Below are 13,745 nucleotides of genomic sequence, written 5' to 3'. Positions count from 1 at the left end.
GGAGGTCCAGATCACTGCGTGATGAACTCACATCAAGCCATTATATATCAAATCGGAATAAGGGAACATCCATAAATGGCATTACACGATGTGGACACTGTTCATTTTGCTCATGGATCACTGAGGGCACTAGATTTGTCCTGCCCAATGGGGAAACATTTATACCCAACTTCCATGCCGATTGTAACACAGAGGGAGTTATCTATTTGATGACGTGTCAATGTCAGGCCTTCTATGTGGGTAAAACCATCCGAAAATTCAAAGCCAGGATCCGTGACCACGTTTATTACTCTGACAAAGGTAAAATGGTGACTTCTGTGAGTCGACACCTAGACCTACATCACAACTTCAGCAATAAGGTAGTTTCCTTTATTGCTCTCGCTGTGATCCCTAAAAATGATCGAGGAGGTAATTGGGATAAGTTGGTATTGCAAAGAGAAACTCTGTGGATAGAACGCCTCAACGCCCTCTATGCCCCCGGCCTCAACGAGGCACAGTCGTACAAACCTTTTTTATAAAATACTTTCTTATTTACTTCCTATCTCAAAAGTGGTATCCTAGTTCCCTATTTTTTGACATTAGAAATACCATCTAATATTATAGATTAGCAATGGTCACATCGGGACAAATTCACAGAGATATATATCTTAATCACCACTCTATCAATAAAAATCTGTATGAGATAATATGCAACACTATGTTTTTTGCAAGCTCTATCTATTTATATATGCATAAAAATACCAATCTATGTATATTTATATATGGCTTGTGTGTCGCATCTATTTACGTGTATACTGAGACTACTGTGCTGAATTCTGTTGTAACTCTGATGGCATGTTATCAATGGGCTCTAATTGTCTTACTGTTCATCAAACTTTAACTATTTCCGCTCTTTTACCTTCTGGATTTCCTTCATTGTTTCCCCCTTTTTCCTTTCTTCTCTGCTTTCCCCCTCCCTTTTTTCCCCCCCCCCCCCCCCCCCCCCCACTATTCTCACACTATTCTATCTATCCAAGGAATCTCCAACCATCAATGAACTTTATGTGCTATTTTTCAATAACCATTGATACTGTAATTAGTACTTAGTATTATATACACACGGGCAACTATTTATGTCCTGACTTCCCCTTTCTCCTTGCCCTATCCACACTATGTCAGCTTTTTATTAGTTTTTCACTATTCATCATTTTTCCCAGTCCTGCAACGGTTCATTCCTCCCTTTGAGATTTTTTCCTCCCCCCCTCCCCTTCGATGCAGTGGCTGGCCGCGCATCACAGATCTATTTCAAGAGATCTGTATTCGCACCACTAGATGGAACCCTCCATCCTGGAGCGATGCCTCTCATGTGTGGCGCCGCGCTGTTTGCTTCTGCGGCGCGCACACATAATGAGGAGACGCGCGGCTGCTGCGGATGACGTCGTACGCATTCCTGTACGTCACGTTCCTCTCCGCATTGAGCGAGTCCCTATTTAAACCCCTGCACACGAGACCCGATCGCTGCAGTCTCTCGGGAGACTCGTGGAGGAGATTTGCTATCGCTCTCATTGAACCAGGTATGCTCTTCCCCTTGCCATATCTTTCTATTCAGTTCCCTGTAACTATTAGGTTACAAGTGTGTTGTTTTCTCTCTATTTTACCAGGCTTATCATTGCCTTAATATCTGGCTATTAGCCGGCACCCAGCTTTGGTTACTCACTTCTGCTACCAGGAAGTGCAGCATTCATTGAGGATTGTTAGGAGATAGTGGTCACCCACTCCCTTCTTCCTTCTCCTCAAACTCTGCCCTCCTTCATTGAAGGTAGGATGTTCTCCTTATTATTTTGTCATTATCTTATACCAGCTCTATATTATACTCACTGTAATTTTTTATTCTTCAGACTGTTACTTTTCATTTTACTTGGGTCGTTCCCCTATACCCCTTATAACGTCCAGCAGCCCGGACACAGTCTGTTTCTTGTTTTCTTACTATTGCCAGAAAATTTATATATCGATTCCTCTACCAATCAATACTATCTGTAAGTATCTATATCAGCTGCTTTATCTTATTATCCCCTCCTCCCTAAGACTATTCTACACTCTATTTACACACGTACCCTCGCTCCCACTGCATCATTGAGGAAATGCTCTGGGGTTGTATTCACCTACCAGGACTTTATGCTTTTTCCCCCTTTCCCTTTCCCTTTCCCTGTCCTTACCCCTCTATGTCCTCTCCTCCCTCCCCCCCCCCCCCCCCTCTTTCTTTCCCATTCTTTTCTTACTCATCACCTTCCTTTCCCCCTTCCCCCCCCCCCCTTCCCCCCTGCCCAGTTCCTTACCTCCTACCTCCGTTTGCCCGTGTATATATCTCTGTGTATACTTATTTATTCTACTGCTTTATTAGCGCTATTATCTAAATGTATATACTGTTTTATTCATTTTTTTGTATGTTATTGTTCAATGTTGTCCTATAGTTAAAACTACACTGCTGACTCCGTGAGGAAGCGCTGTTAAAGTGCGAAACCGGTCGAGTCCACCAACACAGCAAGCCAAACCACCGCAGACACATCTTTGCCTGCATTTCCACAACGCGACAGGACTACTAATTACATTTATGCACCTTATTCTAAATCTCTTTGGAAGTTTTCAACTTCATTGTTGATACATTGTTATATTTTATGTACTAATTCCTGTCATTGTTTATGGATAGGCTTGCCTAGTTAGCCTTTTAGATAGTTTTTTGTGCTGGAAACGGCAATACTTTCTTTTTTTTCTTTATTTTGCTCTATATATTACGATATTTTATATCTAAATAAACAAATTTACTTTTTAGAAAAAATCTTTTCTTGCGTAAATATATTCTGACCAACCAAATCATATATATATATATATATATATATATATATATATATATATATATATATATTAAAGAAACTATATGCTGTAAGAATGTAATGATTATGGGGCAGATCCACAGAGATCTGCACCCGCACAGCGTATCAGAGATACGCTACGCCGCCGTAACTTACCCGGCTTTAGTTCGAATCCTTAAAGATTTTGCGCCGTAAGTTACGGCGGCGTAGTCTATCTCTGGCGGCGTAACGGCGCGTAATTCAAATCGGCGATTAGGGGGCGTGTTTCATTTAAATGAAGCGCGTCCCCGCGCCGAATGAACTGCGCATGCGCCGTCCCTAAATTTCCCGCCGTTTATTGCGTTAAATGACATCGCAAGGATATCATTTTTTTTAACATAGACGTGAATTACGTCCATCCCGATTCACGGACGACTTACGCAAACAAAAAAAACATTTTTAAATTATACGCGGGAACGACGGCCATACTTAACATTGCGTACGCCACCAAATAGCAGCTTTAACTATACGCCGAAAAAAGCCGACTAGAGACGACGTAAAGGAATGCGCCGGCCGCTCGTACGTTCGTGGATCGTCGGAAATAGATAATTTGCATACTCGACGCGGAAAACGACAGGAACGCCACCCAGCGGACGCCGAAGAATTGCATCTTAGATCCGAAGGCCTATGAAGACGTACGCCTGTCGGATCTAACCCAGATGCCGTCGTATCTTGGTTTGAGGATTCAAAACAACGATACGACGCGGGAAATTTGAAAGTACACCGGCGTATCAGTAGATACGCCGGCGTACTCTCTCTGTGGATCTGCCCCTATATATTTAACTAACTTTGGGATTTTATGAAATAAATCTATTAAATTGCAAATAAAAGACCTTGTTATGCCCTCTGTGACATTTTGTTCTGGTCTTTATCTTATTACACATTTTTTTGTCTCCACTGAACCTGGATGATGAGCATGCCTAATGCCCCGTACACACGATCTGAGTTTCCGTCGGAATAAACTCTGACGGGTTTTTTCCGACGGAATTCCATTCAAGCTGTCTTGCATACACACTGTCACACGAAATTCCAACCAACAAAAACGCGGAGACGTACAACACGTACGACGAGCCGAGAAGTTCAATGCTTCCGAGCATGCGTCGACTTGATTCTGAGCATGCAAGTTTTTTCTCCGTCGGAGTTCCATACAGATGATCAAAATTTCCAATAGAATTTTTTTCCGTCTGAAAAAAAGAGAACATGTTCTCTTTCTATATCTGTCAGAATTTCCGATGGAAAAAGTCAGATGGGGCATACACACGGTTGGAATATCCAATGAAAAAATTCCGTCTGACTTTTTCCATCGGAAATTCCAATCGTGTGTACGAGTCATTACGGATCCAAGAAGACCTATCTACTTCGATCCTGAATATTTTTTTGTTATACACATAATTACTTATGAAAACAGTAAAGCCCTGTACACACGATCGGATATCTGATGGAATCTAATCCGAAAGATTTTTTCGTCGGATATCCGATGAAGCTGACTTTCATCAGTCTTGCCTACACACCATCAGTCAAAAATCGGATCGTGCCAAAACGCGGTGACGTAAAACACTACGACGAGCCGAAAAAAATGAAGTTCAATGCTTCCGAGCATGCGTCGACTTGATTCTGAGCATGCGTGGATTTTTGTCCGATGGAGTTCCATACAGACGATCGGATTTTTCTATCGTTTTTTTTATCCAGGGAAAATGTAAAACATGTTCTATTTTTTTACACCGATGGAAATAAAACTGATGGGGCCCACACACGATCGGTTTGTCCGATGAAAACGGTCTGTTTTCAGCGGAGAAACTGATTGTGTGTATGCGGCTTAACACCTTGGGGAAAGTTTTTGAGGGAGTAGAGTTTCTCACTGGAATCTCTGATGTACCCCAAGCATGTGTTTTTCTTATGGGACTCCTTAAGGCCCCTTTCACACTGGGCGTGGGAGGTGCGCTGGCTATACCTTAATTTTTACCGCAATATTCGGCCGCTAGCAGTGCGGTTTTAACCCCCGCTAGCGACCGCAAAATGGTTAATACCGCCGGCAATTAATACATTCTGTGTTCTATGGGCCAGATTCACGTAGGTGAGCGGCGGCGTAACGTATCGTAGATACGTTACACCGCCGCAAGTTTTCATCACAATTGCCTGATTTACATAGCACTTGCGATGAAAACTACGCTGGCAGCCTCTGGCGCAAGGCGGGCCAATTCAAATGGGCGTGTGCCATTTAAATTAGGCGCGCTCCCGCGCCGGACCTACTGCGCATGCTCAGTTTCGCAATTCCCGTCGTGCTTTGCGCGCCGTGACGTCATTTTTCGTATTCCCGGACGTGTTACGCAAACGACTTTAAATTTCGACGCGGGAACGACGGCCATACTTTAAACAGCAATACGATTGATGAGTAAAGTTAGGGCAGGTCAAACGACGACTAGATTTGCGACGGGAAACTAGACTAGCAGCGACGTAGCGAACGTGAAAATCCGTCGGGAATCGGCGTAACTCCTAATTTGCATACCCGACGCTGGTTTACGACGCAAACTCCCCCCAGCGGCGGCCACGGTACTGCATCCTAAGATCCGACAGTGTAAAACAATTACACCTGTCGGATCTTATGGATATCTATGCGTAACTGATTCTATGAATCAGTCGCATAGATAGAAACAGAGATACGACGGCGTATCAGGAGATACGCTGTCGTATCTCTTTGGTGAATCTGGCCCAATGTTCTTTACAGATATAGGCTCAGTTCACACTTATGCGATGAGGAAAACGCAGCAAATCCTGTTTCCCGCATCGCAATCGAATGCGATCTGCACCATTGTCAATGTTATCTTAACCACACTCCGAAACAGATCACAAAACGCAGTGCGATTGCCAGAATCGCATTGCATGGGTGTTCACAAGCGATTCAGGTGCAGGGAAAAAAAGGGTCCTGCCCCATTCTGGTGTGAATGCGATGCGGTTTCAGCCATACAAACTGTATGTCCGAAATTGCACCGCACAGACATTGCATGTGATGTGCACAGGAATGTGGTGCGAATTACATGTGAGGTCTGCAATCGTACCAGTGTAAATCTAGCATTACTATATGTAACATGTGTGTGTGTGTGTTTCAGTTTGATTTGTTAGCTGAGAAAGAGGCACTTTTTTCTTAAAAAGAAGATGTTTACATTTACATTTGATGCTGCTTTAACCACCTCAATACAGGGAACTTTCACCCCCTTCCTGCCCAGGCCATTTTTTAGCTTTCAGCGCTGTTGCACTTTAAATGACAATTGCGCGGTCATGCAACCCTCTACCCAAATGAATCTTCTTCTTCACATAAATAGAGCTTTCTTTTGGTGGTATTTAATCACTGCTGGGATTTTTATGTTTTACAAAAAAAAAGGAAAAAGTTTCAAAAGTTTGAAAAAAATATGTTTTTCTTAGTTTCTGTCAGTACATTTTGTAAAGAAGTAATTTTTCTCCTTCACTGATGTGCGCTGATGAGACTGCACTGATGGGCACTGATGAGGAGGCACTAATATTACGTACTGAAGGGCACTGATAGGTGGCACTGATATGCGCATATATAAGCACTGATAGGTGGCATTGGTGGGCACTGATAGGCAGCAATTATGGGCAGTGATAGGCGGCTCTGATGGGTGGCACTGATGGGCAGCACTGATGGGAGGCACTGACTGGCATCACTTATGGGCACTGATGATCACTGATTGGTGGCACCGATGGGCACTGCTGGGGCTTTCCTGTGATCAGTGCCCTGATTACCTGCCCAGATCTCCCCTGCTAGGAGAGCCGCTGATCAGTACACCCCCCTCACATTTTAAAAAATATTTTATTATATCTTTTCATGTGATAACACAGAAGAAATGACACTTTGTAAAGTAATGAGTGTACAGCTTGTGTAACAGTCTAAATTGTGCATGGGCTTCAGAGACTAAGCTGCAGGGCAGTATGCCAACATGATAGCAACCCCAAACACACCTCCAAGACGGCCACTGCCTTGCTAAAGATGATGGACTGGCCAAGCATGTCTTCAGACATAAACCCTACTGAGCATCTGTGGGACCTCCTCAAATGGAAGGTGGAGGAGCGCAAGGTCTCTAACTTCCACCAGCTCCGCCATGTCATCATGGAGGAGTGGAAGAGGACTCCAGTGGTAAACTGTGATGCTCTGGTGAACTCCATGCCCAAAAGAGTTAAGGCAGTGCTGAAAAATAATGGTGGCCACACAAAATATTGACACTTTTGGCCCAATTTGGACTTTTAACTTAGGGGTGTACTCACTTTTGTTGACAGCGGTTTAGACATTAATGGTTGTGTGTTGAGTTATTCTGAGGGGGAAGCAAATTTACACTGATATACAAGCTGTACACTGAAAAGATATAATAAAATATTTACAAAAATTTGAGGGGTGTACTCACTTTTGTAAGATACTGTCAGGGTTGGGCTCAGCCCTTCCTTCTCAGAGCAGGCCGTGCAGCTGTTGGTTAATTGCAAGCCCTAACCTTTCCACAGTGACTCACCTGGTGATAATATCCTGCTGGTCAGTCCTACTGACTACTTAAGCTGCTCAGTTCATATCCTATCTGCCTTTGCCTTGGTCAATCAAGAGACTCTCTCCTGTGTTCCTGTTGGGACTTGCTCGGCTAACCGCTGACGTCCCTTTTGGTTCCTGATCCTGCTTGCTATTCTACGGTTTCCTGATTTCCTGGCCTGTTCTGAAGTACGCTGATCCCTGGCTCCCTGACATCCTGGCTTGTCTGACTATCCGTTACGGTTACCGAACTCTGGCTATGTTTTGATCACGTTTGCGCTGTTTACCTTTTACCATTATTATTATTAAACAGTGTGATTTTTACTGCACTTCTGTCTCAGTCTGATTCATGATTCCTGACAGATACTGTATCTTAAACCTATGGGCTATAAACTGAAAAAATTGAGTAGGCTTTAATTAAACCTATGGTTCCAAACAAGTTAAAGCGGGATTCCACCCGCAACTTTTTTTTTTAAAGTCAGCAGCTACTAACACTGTAGCTGCTGTCTTTTAATAAGGACACTTACCTGTCCTAGTCGCCCGCGATGTCGGTCCCCGACGGCGATCGCTCCGTCCTGGCACCTCCATTCTTACTAAGGGAAACAGGCAGTGAAGCCTTCTGGCTTCACTGCCCATTTTCTACTGCGCATGTGCGACTCGCGCAACGCTTTGTAAATGGGCGGCTGCCTCCTGGGATACACACGGGGCCAGATTGAGGTATGAGATACGACGGCGGTCATTTACGTGGGGTCAAAATAAATTTACATAAAACACGCCCACATCTTCCACATTTGAATTAGGCGGGCTTACGCCGGCCTATTTACGCTACGCCAGCCGCAACTTACGGAGCAAGTGCTTTGTGAATACTGCACTTGCCTGTCAAAGTTGCGGAGGCGTAGCGTAAATAGGATACGCTACGCCCGCACACAAATACGCGCTCCCTACCTGAATCTGGCCCACAGTTCCCAGAAGGCAGCACGGCTCATTCACCAGAAGACACCATGACGGAGGACGAGCCAGAAGATCCACCGCGATGGAAGAAGAGGCAGAAGACCTACTTCCGCAAAGCAACAGCCCTTTCAGGTGAATATACATTTTTTTTTTTAGGGAAAAAAAATAAAATGGGTGGAACTCCACTTTATTTGTATGTATTCCTAACTAAAACCTATGACCTATAAACGAAAAACATTGAGTAGGCTTTACTTAAACCTATGGTCTATAAACTGAAAATATTGAGTAGGCTTTACTTAAACCTATGGGCCCGGATTCAGAACGAAGTTACGCTGGCGTATCTATTGATACGCCGCGTAACTGTTAGGATGCGCCAACGTATCTTTTTCCTGTATTCAGAAAACAAGATACGCCGGAATTTAGCTAAGATCCGACTGGCGTAAGCCTCTTACGCCGTCGTATCTTAGTTGCATATTTACGCTGGCCGCTAGGTGGCGCTTCCGTTGATTTCCCGCGAGGAATATGCAAATTAGGTAGATATGCCGATTCACAAACGTACATACGCCCGGCGCATTTTTTTACGCCGTTTACGTAAGGCTTTTTCCAGCGTAAAGTTACCCCTCATAAAGCAGGGGTAAGTCATGTTAGGTATGGACGTCAGAAACGTACGAACAGCAACGTATTTTACGTTGTTTGCGTAAGTCGTTCGCGAATAGGGCTGTACGTAAGTTATGTTCACGTCGAAAGCATTGACAGTTTGCAGCGTAATTTGGAGCATGCGCACTTGGAAACGTTCACGGACGGCGCATGTGCCGTTCGTAAGAAACGTCAATTACGTGGGGTCACAAGTAATTTAAATAAAACACGCCCACATCATCCACATTTGAATTAGGCGGGCTTACGTCCGCCCATATACGATACGCCGCCGTAACTTTGGGCGTAAGATCTTTCAGAATACACTACTCGCCTGACTGAGTTACGGTGGCGTAGCGCATATGAGATGCGCTACGCCCGCAGAAAGATACGCTAATCTTTCTGAATCTGGGCCATGGTCTAATAAAAACTGGAACAAATTAAGTTGGCTTTACTTAAAATTATAGTTCCCGACAAGTTATTGTATGTGTTCCTAACTTAAACCTATGGTCTATAAACTGGAAAAAATAAGTTAATATCACTTACAACTATAGTTCCAGAAAAGTTAAGGTAAGTATTCCTAACTTAAAACACTATGGTCTATAAACTGAAAAATTTGAGTTGGCTTTACATAAAAAAAAACAAAGTTGAAAACATGAAAAGTCTAATGAGTCAGATGAAAATACGTTTGGTTGACAGTACTTAAAAAGCTGATGCAAATAGTTGCCTCAATTTTTTGAGTAGACCTAGCACAATATTTTTCACAGTGTAATAGGCATGTGTTATATGTAATGGAAGATTCCTTCTATAAGCATCCTTTTTCCTATTGTGTCCAAGACATGGTTTAAACACGGCATATTCACCTCGAGAATTAACCCTTTGGGTTTGGATGCTAAGATGTTTGTTTGAAACTGTCACATATTGTATGGACTTCATTTTGTTTGTAGCAAAGACTTTACTTTATTTTTGTAGCAATATTTTTATTTTGGTTGGATCACTACTGAATTGTTGCTAAAACTGGTTTGGATACACTGTTCAAGTATTGTGTATACACATAATGGTATTTTGGAGGAGGGATCTAATCCTTTTTCTTTATTCTATACTAATGCCTTGTACACACGATCGGTTTTCCCGGTGGTAAAAAGTCTGCCAGGAAAACCGAGAACCTGCTCGATAGCTTTTTCCCCCTACACACGTCCGGGTTTCCCAGCAGGAAAACTGCCATGAGAGCTTTGGTCGGGATACCCGGCCGTGTGTATGCTTCACCGCAGGTTTTCCCCATACGTAAACTGCCAGCTTAAAAACCGCCGGAAATCCTGGCAGGAAAAAAGAGAACATGTTCTCAGTTTTCCCGACAGGAAAATCGCCGGGAATCCCGGTGGGAAAAATGGAGATGGAGCATACATGGCGATGGAGCATACACACGGCCAGTTTTCCCTACCAAAAGCTGTCATGGCAGTTTTCCCGACGTGAAAACCGGTCGTGTGTACAAGGCATAAGCCTGTGTTCTGACTTATTGGGTTGCAGCCTTCTTTTTACCTATTTATTTATTGATTATTTTTTGAATCGCTAATTGTTTTGTTAACAATTTTGCATTGATCACTTTTTGAAAGGTGGGATAAGCGCACGGTTCTTCATTATATACAATGGCATGATGTGCTAGTATGCATCGCATTCTAGCACATTATGAAATACTCACCTTGGAATAAAGCCCTCTAGCGCTGTGCTGTTACAGCTGAAAGGTCTTTCTGCGTGCTCCGGCGATGTCATTGGCCTGAAGCTGCGATAATGTCACTCCCTCGGTTCTGGCACAAAGCTCTGAAGGATGCACCTGTGACATAACTGTCTGAAACCAGGGTAAATATCTTCTAAACGGTGCATGTTTTACCTTATTATAGGCTTACCTGTAGGTAAAAATAACCAAGCGGGGTTTACTACCGCTTTAACAATGATACCTGCTGTAGATTGCAACTGCAGTGCGTTTTGAATGTGGTGTGGGAAATGCACACTGCGTTCTGGTGTGAACGGGCACTTATGTAGGAACTTTTGTGACAGAAGATGCTGGTCTAGAAGATCAGTACCAGTTCTTATGCCGTGTACACACGATCAGGCTTTTGCCTGGCCAAATCACATCGGAATTTCGACAGAATTCCATTGGGGAAAAATATATATCTAAAATCCGATAGAATTTATTGGAATTTCCGATGAAAAAACTCCGATGGGGCTACACACACAATAGGTATATCCGATCAGTCAGACGTTTTTCATCGGAAATTCGGATCGTGTGTACGCGGCATTACAGCTGTGTGCATGAAGCCTTACTGACCCCTAGTTTGTGGTAAAGTATATGACCTTCCTTCAGTGACATCAAATGATGTGAAAGTTCATCATCTGCACTACAATATATGAAACAGTATAAAAAACAATTAGAACAGTACGAATACCTGAGCACTATTCGCTATTGCTGTACAGCTATGAGATGAGAAGGCTAAAAAAACTCCACAAAGTTACTATTACATGTCATTCTATGTAGAGTGTGTACTAAAGTAAATATGAATACAATAAAGCATTAAAAAAGACAAATATGGAAACAAGCGTGTCTAATTTGCTTACCCTATTTTTCATTCAGTGAAGTTTTCTTCAGTGTAAAATTTACAACATCCCTCCTTATCTTGCTCAGGTTCAGTTATACTGTAGAATTTCTTATCTCTTATCTCAATTTGGCAGCACTTTCTAAGGTTCTGTGCAGTCAGCATTTATTTGCAGTAAAGTCATGGGTGGTTAACACTGCAATAATCTATAACATTTGTGAAGTGTTTCATGAGGAACAAGGGTCAGGCTGAGTTGTGTACTATGAAGGTATACCATAACATCAGGTCAGTGGCGGACAAAGACTTTATGCCTCGTACAGACGACCGGTTTTCCAGTCGGGAAAACTGCCATGAGAGCTTTTGGCCGGGAAAACCGGCCATGTGTATCCTCCATCACAGTTTTCCCGACAGGAAAACTGACGAAAAAAAAAAAAGAGAACCAGAACTGCGATGGAGCATATACACGGCCTGGATTCCCGACCAAAGCTCCATCGCAGTTTTCCTGTCGGGAATCCTCTCATGTGCAGGGGGAAAAACTTACCGAGCAGATTCTTTGTTATGCCCCTCGGGGAAAAAAAATAGTGTGTACTAGGCTTTCACATGTGGTCATTGGGGTGAATCCCACCCTTACAGGTAGCTAAAAAAATATTGTTGTCAGTGGTTCCTCATCTAAGAGGGATAAATTGCTCAAGGAACACCTCTGGGGATCCCTGGTTGAGAAAGGTAACTCTAAGGCCCCGTACACACGACCAAACATGTATGCTGAAACTGGTCCGCGGACCAGTTTCAGCATACATGTTCGGTCGTGTGTAGGCGCGAGCGGGCCGAATTCCAGCAAACATTTGCCCGCCGGGCCTTTTCCCAGCAGACAAATATTCCTGGACGTGTTTTAAAACCGTCCGCTGGAATCCTGCCCACTCGGACATGTACGGTCGTCAGTACAGACCTACCGTACATGTCCGAGCGCCCGCCGTCCCTCGCATGCGTCGAATGACTTTGACGCATGCGTGGAAGCCTTTAAATGGCAGGCCCGCCCACGTCGCCGCGTCATCGTCGCGGCGACGACGCGGACACGCCCTGCGTATTGTTTACGCGCGGACTTCTGTACGATGGTTAGTACAGCCATCGTACAGAAGCCCTCTGGCAGACATGTACGGTGAAAACGTTCCGACGGACCGGTTTCATCGTACATGTTTGCTCATTAGTACCCGGCCTAATGCCTAGTACACACATACGGGATTCCCGGCGGTAAAAAGTCAGCCGGGAATCCCGTATGTGTGTACTAGGCATTAGAGTTGCCTTTCTCAACCAGGGATCCCCAGAGGTGTTCCTTGAGCAATTTATCCCTCTTAGATGAGGAACCACTGACAACAATATTTTTTTTAGCTACCTGTAAGGGTGGGATTCACCCCAATGACCACATGTGAAAGCCTAGTACACACTATTTTTTTTTCCCGCTCAACCCAGTGGGCTGGACCAAAAAAACAAACAAAGAAAAACTGAATCGCTCAGGAGGAGCCACTGTACTATGCAATGTTAGTACAGCGATCTCCCCCATGAGCTATTGTGTACCCCCAACCCCAAACATCCGGCTTCTGTTGGACTGGCTGCCGTTTGCAGGGGCTGAATGTTAGCCGGTTTCTATTGAACTGTACGATGCTGCCCGATATTCAGCCCGTGTGTACGGCCCTTAACCTGTTCCTTACTGAGCCATTGTAAAATGACGTCGGCAGGAACCTTCCATCCCTCCGAGAGGAAGTCATATGACGTCCTGGGCTTCCCTGGGGGCTAGGGGGCGAGCGCGCCCGCCGCATCGCTCAGGACCCGGTACGCGTGCCCGATTGCCGCGATGTCCGCTGGGCACCCGCGATTGCCCGTTTTCACAGCAGGACCGTGGATCTGTGTGTGTAAACACACAGATCCACGTCCTCTCAGTACAGAGGAACACACATCAGTCTCCTCCCCTTTTGAGTCCCCTCCCCCTACAGTTAGAATCGCTTCCTAGGGAACATATTTAACCCCTAGATCGCCCCTAGTGTTAACCCCTTCCCTGCCAGTCACATTTATACAGTATCAGTGCAGTTTTATAGCACTAATCGCTGTATAAATGTGAATGGTCTCCAAAAACGTGTCAAAAGTGTCCGATATGTCCGT

Source organism: Rana temporaria, chromosome 10, assembly GCF_905171775.1.
Source record: "Rana temporaria chromosome 10, aRanTem1.1, whole genome shotgun sequence".
Taxonomy (NCBI): Eukaryota; Metazoa; Chordata; class Amphibia; order Anura; family Ranidae; genus Rana; species Rana temporaria.
Note: the sequence above shows the minus strand (reverse complement) of the source record.